General features: G+C 45.8%; 1 non-coding gene across 1 annotated transcript; it reads right to left on the bottom strand.

The window, feature by feature from the left end:
• Positions 1-6,189: 6,189 nt before the first annotated feature.
• Positions 6,190-6,262, bottom strand: TRNAF-GAA. Its single transcript has one exon. It is a non-coding gene; the product is annotated as a tRNA-Phe (tRNA).
• Between the last annotated feature and the right edge of the window lie 1,021 nt (positions 6,263-7,283).

The following is a 7,283-nucleotide window of genomic DNA, read 5'->3' as shown; positions in this document are numbered from 1 at the left end:
TTTATATACCTAGAGAACATGAAACAATGGGTGTTACCATACACACTATAATGAGAGTGATCACTTAAGGTGAGCTATTACCAGAAGGAGAGCCGGGGGGAGGGGGAAGGCGGGGAACCTTTTGTAGTGATAATCAAGGTGGGCCATTTCCAGCAGTTGACAAGAACGTCTGAGGAATGGTGGAGGGGGGGAATAAACATGGGGAAATAGTTTTACTTTGTGTAATGACCCATCCACTCCCAGTCCCTATTCAAGCGTAAATTAATTGTATCCAGTTTGCAAATCCCCCCCACCCCCCCTCTTCTGCTGGTAATAGCTCATCTTAAATGATCACTCTCCTTACAGCATGTATGATAAAAACCCATTGTTTCATGTTCTCTGTGTGTGTATATAAATCTCCCCACTGTATTTTCCACTGAATGCATCCAATGAAGTGAGCTGTAGCTCAGGAAAGCTTATGGTCAAATAAATTGGTTAGTCTCTAAGGTGCCACAAGTCCTCCTTTTCTTTTTGCAAATACATAACAGTGCTTGCAAAAGTGATGCAACAGTTACAGATTATGTCAATAACCTCACACCCCCAATGAAAAATTGATACAGGAAAGGATGAAACAAACATCACTGACTGCATCCCAATAGCTCCCCATCCTTGGTTCTGTCTCAGTACAGCTAGTATTGGGTTAGAAGCCCATACCAGTGTATAACAGAAACGGTTTATCAAAGTCATGTTCAATAATACGATTGCATCTCTTTACAAACTCAGGGTAAAACTTGGTTAGAACAATAGTGGGTTGGATCTGCTCTTGCAGCATGGTTCCTGTATGTCTTCTGTGATCTTGCCAAGAGTTAAAGAAAATCGCTACTTTTTCTATACAAGCTCTGGCAAATGTTTGGAAGCCAACTAACATCAAGTCAATTTAGATATTACTAGGTTCCAGATTAGAAGCCGTGTTAGTCTGTATTCGCAAAAAGAAAAGGAGTACTTGTGGCACTTTAGAGACTAACAAATTTATTAGAGCATAAGCTTTCGTGAGCTACAGCTCACTTCATCGGATGTATTCGATGAAGTGAGCTGTAGCTCACGAAAGCTTATGCTCTAATAAATTTGTTAGTCTCTAAGGTGCCACAAGTACTCCTTTTCTTTTTTTAGATATTAATGTTGTTCATAGCACATGAATCTTGGCATTTAGCCATGTAAGCAATATGGTAGTGTGCCTCAGTTTGCCTTTTCCATACAGCACATCAAGTGTGGAATGTCTTTTCCCCTGTGAAAAGTTCCAATATTGTTTACAGGCACTAACTGTGAAACATCAGCATAACAAGGCCTTTTCACATAAAGTGTGTTTTTATGTATTACTTTCAACACGTTGAAGGGATTTTCCAAAAGATTAGGCACATTGTACATTTTTACAGTTTTTGGTAATAGCAACACTTTAGTCTCAAAAATCACCATCAGCAATAACAACAAACTCATTGCAGGTGTTCAGCTACAATTATTCTTCTCATGCCACACCTTTGGCTTAATACCATGGGGGTTTTGGCCTTTTAGGGTTAACCTGTGGCTTCCCTTGGCAAAATTAAGTTTTCTCTTTCCTCCTTGTCCTGAAGGATCAAACCTGATTTCTTTTGCTTAACAGAATTCACTGGCTGATTGGGTGTGCTCTCTGTGCTAACAGCTATTAGCTAGTCTTTCTTCTCCCTGTATCAGGGGATAGCCGCCTTAGTCTGTATCCACAAAAACAACAAGGAGTCCGGTGGCACTCTTATTTCTTTCGATGACACTTTCTTCTCCCTGTCATCAGGTAATTTGCACCCACACAGACAGAAGCCTGTTTAACAGTTTTTATTTTAAGGCTGGACTCCGTCTTAAAGAGATACCAGACAAATGCAAAAAGTCCAAGGGTGAGACTTTGCTTGCTTTCCCCTGCATCCTTAAGCATTCAGCCATAAAACTGTTCTGCTTTGAAACACCAGTAACCAAATCTGTCCTCAGCCCATGAAGCACAGACTGCTCACTTACAGAATCAGCATGGAGACATTCCTGTTCCAACACCATTGTCTCCCCAACAAGCTGGCCGAACACAGCCACTTGGTGATAAGAAATGTAAACAGTCCTAACAGCTTTTACTCCATCTGAGACCCTCTCAGAGCTCTCCACACTGGATCTTTCAAAAGGAAAGTCAAGTGGATCCATTGAGGACAGAAAATTTCTTGCTGTTAGGAACTGAAACTTCCTTGATTAACTCACTTTCACACCCTTCAGTCGTAGCAAGCTGCTTGCACAGATTACCATGAGGACTCCATTCCCTAGGCTTTTCTAAGCAACAATTCATCCTCCACAGAAATTCTGCCCTTACCCTCTTCACCTAGGCCTTGCTCTAAAGGAACAATTCCCTGAGCAACAACAGACTCTTTTTCAGTCTCACATTCAGGACTACCTCTGGCCCATCAGGTGGATTCTTACACAATCCCCTTTCAGGCAAACTCAGACTCACTAGATAGAAGGTTAGACGCATTCTCCTTCCCTTTGCCACACTCAAGTTCAGGAATCTTTTTCTTCTTGCTACAAGTTGTCAAATTGTCAGTAGGTAACACAATCAAATCATCTTTCTGCTCTCCCTGTGCCCTGGCTAGGACATCACCCTGATTAGACCAAGTAGCTACATCCTTTTCCAACCACACACTAGCTATAGGCAAAATACAAGAACCAGATTTGTTTGGCCCCTGGGATTTTGCCATGACGCTAACTGGATGCAACCTAGTTACAGTGCCATTCTCCCTAGCAGACACAAACTTAGGACCACTCCCTTCCTGGGCTTTAGTTGAATGCAGAACCAACTCTGAGACAACTGCACTACCCTCAACCATTACAGGCTGAAAGGCCCCTTCTGCCTGCTTCACAGACAAAGAATTCCTGGAGACACATTCACCTTTACCCGACACACAGCTTGGGATCTCATTTCCCTTGTCCCTGCACACGGGCTGTTCACAGACAACTGCTTGGAGATCGGGGTAGCTCCCTCTATAGGCAAGTCAATACCCCCAACAGATACAGGCACATTTCCTTCAGAACACCACTAGCCATCACCTGCAGCCCCCAACTAAAACCTCTCCAGTGCATCATCAAGGATCTACAACCTATCCTGAAGGATGATCCTCACTCTCACAGACCTTGGAAGGCAGGCCAGTCTTTGCTTACAGACAGCCCCCCAACCTGAAGCCAATACTCACCAGCAACCACACACCAAAAACACTAACCCAGGAACCTATCCTTGCAACAGACCCAATTGCCAACTCTGTCCACATATCTATTCAAGGGACATCATCATAGGACCTAATCACATCAACCACACTATGAGGGGCTCATTTACCTGCACATCTACCAATGTGATATGTGCCAGCAATGCCCCTCTGCCATGTACATTGGCCAAACCGGACAGTCTCTATGCAAAAGAATAAATGGACACAAATCAGACATCAAGAATTATAATATTCAAAAAACAGTTGGAGAACACTTCAACCTCCCTGGACACTCAATTACAGACCTAAAAGTGGCAATTCTTCAACAAAAAACCTTCAAAAACAGACTCCAACAAGTAACTGCAGAACTGGAATTAATTTGCAAACTGGACACCATCAAATTAGGCCTGAATAAAGATTAGGAGTGGATGGGTCATAACACAAACTAAAAACTATTTCCCCATGCTAATTTTCCCCCCCTACTGTTACTCACACCTTCTTGTCAACTGTTTGAAATGGGCCATCCTGATTAACACTATAAAAGTGATTTTTCCTCCTGCTGATAATAGCCCACTGTAATTGATCTGTCTCCTTAGAGTTGGTAAAGCAACCCCCATCTTTTCATGTTCTCTGAACAGAAACTCCTCACTTAAAGTCATCCCAGTTAAGGTTGTTTCATTGTTACGTTGCTGATCAGTTAGGGAACATGTTCATTTAAAGTTGTGCAATGCTCCCTTATAACGTCGTTTGGCAGCCGCCTGCTTTGTCCACTGCTCACAGGAAGAGCAGCCCATTGGAGTGAGCTGGGGGGGCTTGGAACCAGGGTGGACCGGCAGCCCCTCTATCAGCTCCCCGCTCCCCTAAATTCCCTGTGTAGCAGCCGCCCAACAGGCTACCAATTGCCGGCAGTTCAGCTGACCCTTCCTGCACTGCCATGTGCTGCTCCTGCCCTCTGCCTTGGAACTGCTCCCAGTGCTTGCTGGGGGGGAGAGGGGGGCTAATGTCAGGGTGTCCCCCTCCCACTTACTCCTGCACCCTGCTTACCCCATCTCTATAGAGCAGGGGGATACACAACAGGGCTCAGGATGAAGGGAGCTTCCTGGCAACAGCTGTAGTCTCAGCTTCCTGATTAATTTAACAAGGCAGTGTACTTAAGAGTGGGTCAGCTTGCTTAAAGGGGAAATGCACCTCTCTCTCTCTCTCTCTCTCTCTCTCTCTCTCACACACACACACACACACACACTCTCTCTCTCTCTCTCTCTCTCTCTCTCTCTCCTCTCAGTGACTGAGTGAGTCTCTGTTTGCCATGCTGTCTCCGTCCCTCCATTCCTGCTTTCTTGTAGAGTGTGAGGCTACATTAACAACAGTGTGTTAACCCTTGAGGGCTCAGCCAATTGCTAGTTCATCATTTAGTAGTAAGGCATTCTCTGGGAAATATCCTACCCTCTGACTTCACCACCTCAACAAAGCTTTACAATCATCATTGCTGTGTACAGTATTATATTGTTTATTTAAAATTATACTCTGTGTGTGTGTGTGTGTGTGTGTGTGTATATATAGCCTTTTGTCTGTCAAATTTTTTTTTTCCCTGGAACCTCACCCCCCCCCATTTACATTAATTCTTATGGGGAAATTGGATTTGCTTCACATCCTTTCGCTTAAAGTCGCATTTTTCAGGAACATAACTACAACGTTAAGTGAGGAATTACTGTATATATATATATATATATATATATATATATATATATATATATATATTACTACTGTATTTTCCAATCTGTGCATCTGATGAAGTGGGTTTTAGCCCACAAAAGTTTATGCCAAAATAAATGTGTTAGTTTGTAAGGTGCCACAGGTACTCCTCGTTCTTTTTGCTGATACAGACTAACATGGCTACCACTCTGAAACCTATCTCCTTCACTGTTACAATTCTCCACACACTCATCTTTCACTATCCTTGCCTTCCCAAACTGCTGACTGGATAAAGCCATCAGCTCACAAGGCTGCCTAGGCTCATCCAAACTTTCCTTACAAGGCACATTGCCACTCCCCACAGATAAACTGCTGCTCTTCTCACTACAGTGAGCTATTTCCAGCAAATCACAGTTACCCTTTTCAGGTTCACTTTTACAAGCTGTACTAGCCAAAAATCCATCACCCATCGAAAATCTGCCCTTTCCTTCCTCAGTTAGGGCTTCCACCTGACCATCCACTTTAATCTGCTTCTGAGCAGGGGCAGCTCTACCAATTTTGCTGCCCCAAGCAGTCACCGCTGAATTCCCTCCATGCCCCGAAGAGCAGTGGGGCTGCCGCTGAATTGCTGCCATGGGACACGGACTGATGCCCCATTCTCAATGCTGCCCCAAGCACCTGCTTCGAAAGCTCATGCCTGGAGCTGGCCCTGCTCCTGAGAAACCTTTTCCTGACCACTGAGATCTTTCTGTGCTTGATCCAATTCCAGGTTCACTTCTGAGACATTAGACAGACATTCAGAAACTTCATTCACAGACAAACTGCTTTCTTGCACAGACAAACAGCTATTTCCCACCAGGTAAGAATCCCCCTCCCCCTGGTCATAGCATAATGGGTTCAATACAGAAAACTATTTAGCGTAATGTAGCATACCAACATTGTTATAAACTGGACAAATTCTGTCCCCATCTTTGCTGTTGAGTGGAGCTGGCTTTCCATGATGATGCAGTTCCTGTTGTTCCTTTATTCTCTTGAATTGGACTTAGCTTCTAGTTCCTGCAATCCAGTTTCTGCCAGTCTTTGTTCATGCTCAAGTTGCAGTTTACTTGCTGCCTTTTGCATTCTAATTGCTTCTGCCTGTAGCATCAGGGAAGGGCTGTGCTCCTGTGCCACTGTAACAATGTTGGTTCTGAGGGGATCCAACTGAGAGTGCTCCCAGAAAACAAGCCATCCCTGCACAAAGAGGGAGACCAGGGCCTGTCAAAGCCCAGGATTGAACCAGGGACCTTTAGATCTTCAGTTTAATGCTCTCCCAACTGAGCTACTTCAGCAGCCTTATAGCACCCTTTGGCCTCCTGCTTCTCTGTCCGGGATGTTTTTGTCAGCTGTGCACACAAAAAGGACGTCATTATGAGAGGCCCATGAAGGGAAGACTCACTTTTGCCCGCCTTGCTCAGCTTGACTTGCTTCCTCACCCCATTCCTGCCTTGGTTCCCGGGTTGACCTGGTGGTGGAAATGGACTAGGGGCCAGTGGCACAGGGAGGAAGTTGAGGTGGATCCTGAGTTAGTCTGGCCACCACTTGCCGCCCCACCCTGTTGTCCTGGCTTCCCCACTGGACGTCATTTAGGGAGGGAAGTGGGGCTGAGGGATCCCCAGAAGGGAGGGGGGGAGGCAGAGGGTTGGGGGGAAAGGGGAGCTGGGATGTTGTGGGGCCTGTAGCTAAGAAGAAGGGTTAGGGTGAACTAGGGGGAGGTGCTGAAGGGTCCTGACAGATGGGGGAGGGGCTGGGGGAGGGTTACAGTGGACTGGGTGGGACAGTGGAGGGGTCCAGGGATGGGACAGGTTGTGGTAGGTTGAATGGGATATCGGGGGCATTGGGCGGGGAGGGGCCCCACAGACAGAGGGAGGAAATGGAGGAGGAGGTGGGTGGGGATCGGGTGGGCTGAGAGGGCCTCACGGGCACAGAATCAGATGGGAGGACAGGCTGGGGAGCTTGTGGCATGCAGAGGCATGAAGGCGACACATGCCTGAGGACAGGAGAGGGACACCTTAAACCCTAAACCTGTGAGAGTCAGCACATTCCAGAGAGGTGGCAGGAAAACAGCCAATGCAGAAAGTTGGTCAATCGAGGAACTCACAAATGTCTCAAGGAAACTATGGCCCAGCAGGGAATCCCCATGGGAGAGAGAAATAACACATGTGTTGAGGGTGGGAAAAAGTTCAGTAGGCACTCACACCTTATTAGACATCAGAGGATCCACAAGGTGCCACAAGTACTCCTTTTCTTCCTATGAATGTTGTGTGTGGGAAACCTTCACTCACAGCTCTCATCGTATTAGACATCAGGGAA

Source organism: Dermochelys coriacea (assembly GCF_009764565.3).
Source record: "Dermochelys coriacea isolate rDerCor1 chromosome 12 unlocalized genomic scaffold, rDerCor1.pri.v4 SUPER_12_unloc_1, whole genome shotgun sequence".
Lineage (NCBI taxonomy): Eukaryota > Metazoa > Chordata > Testudines > Dermochelyidae > Dermochelys > Dermochelys coriacea.
The sequence above is the reverse complement of the archived record's forward strand: the minus strand, read 5'-3'. Positions and strand labels throughout refer to the sequence as shown.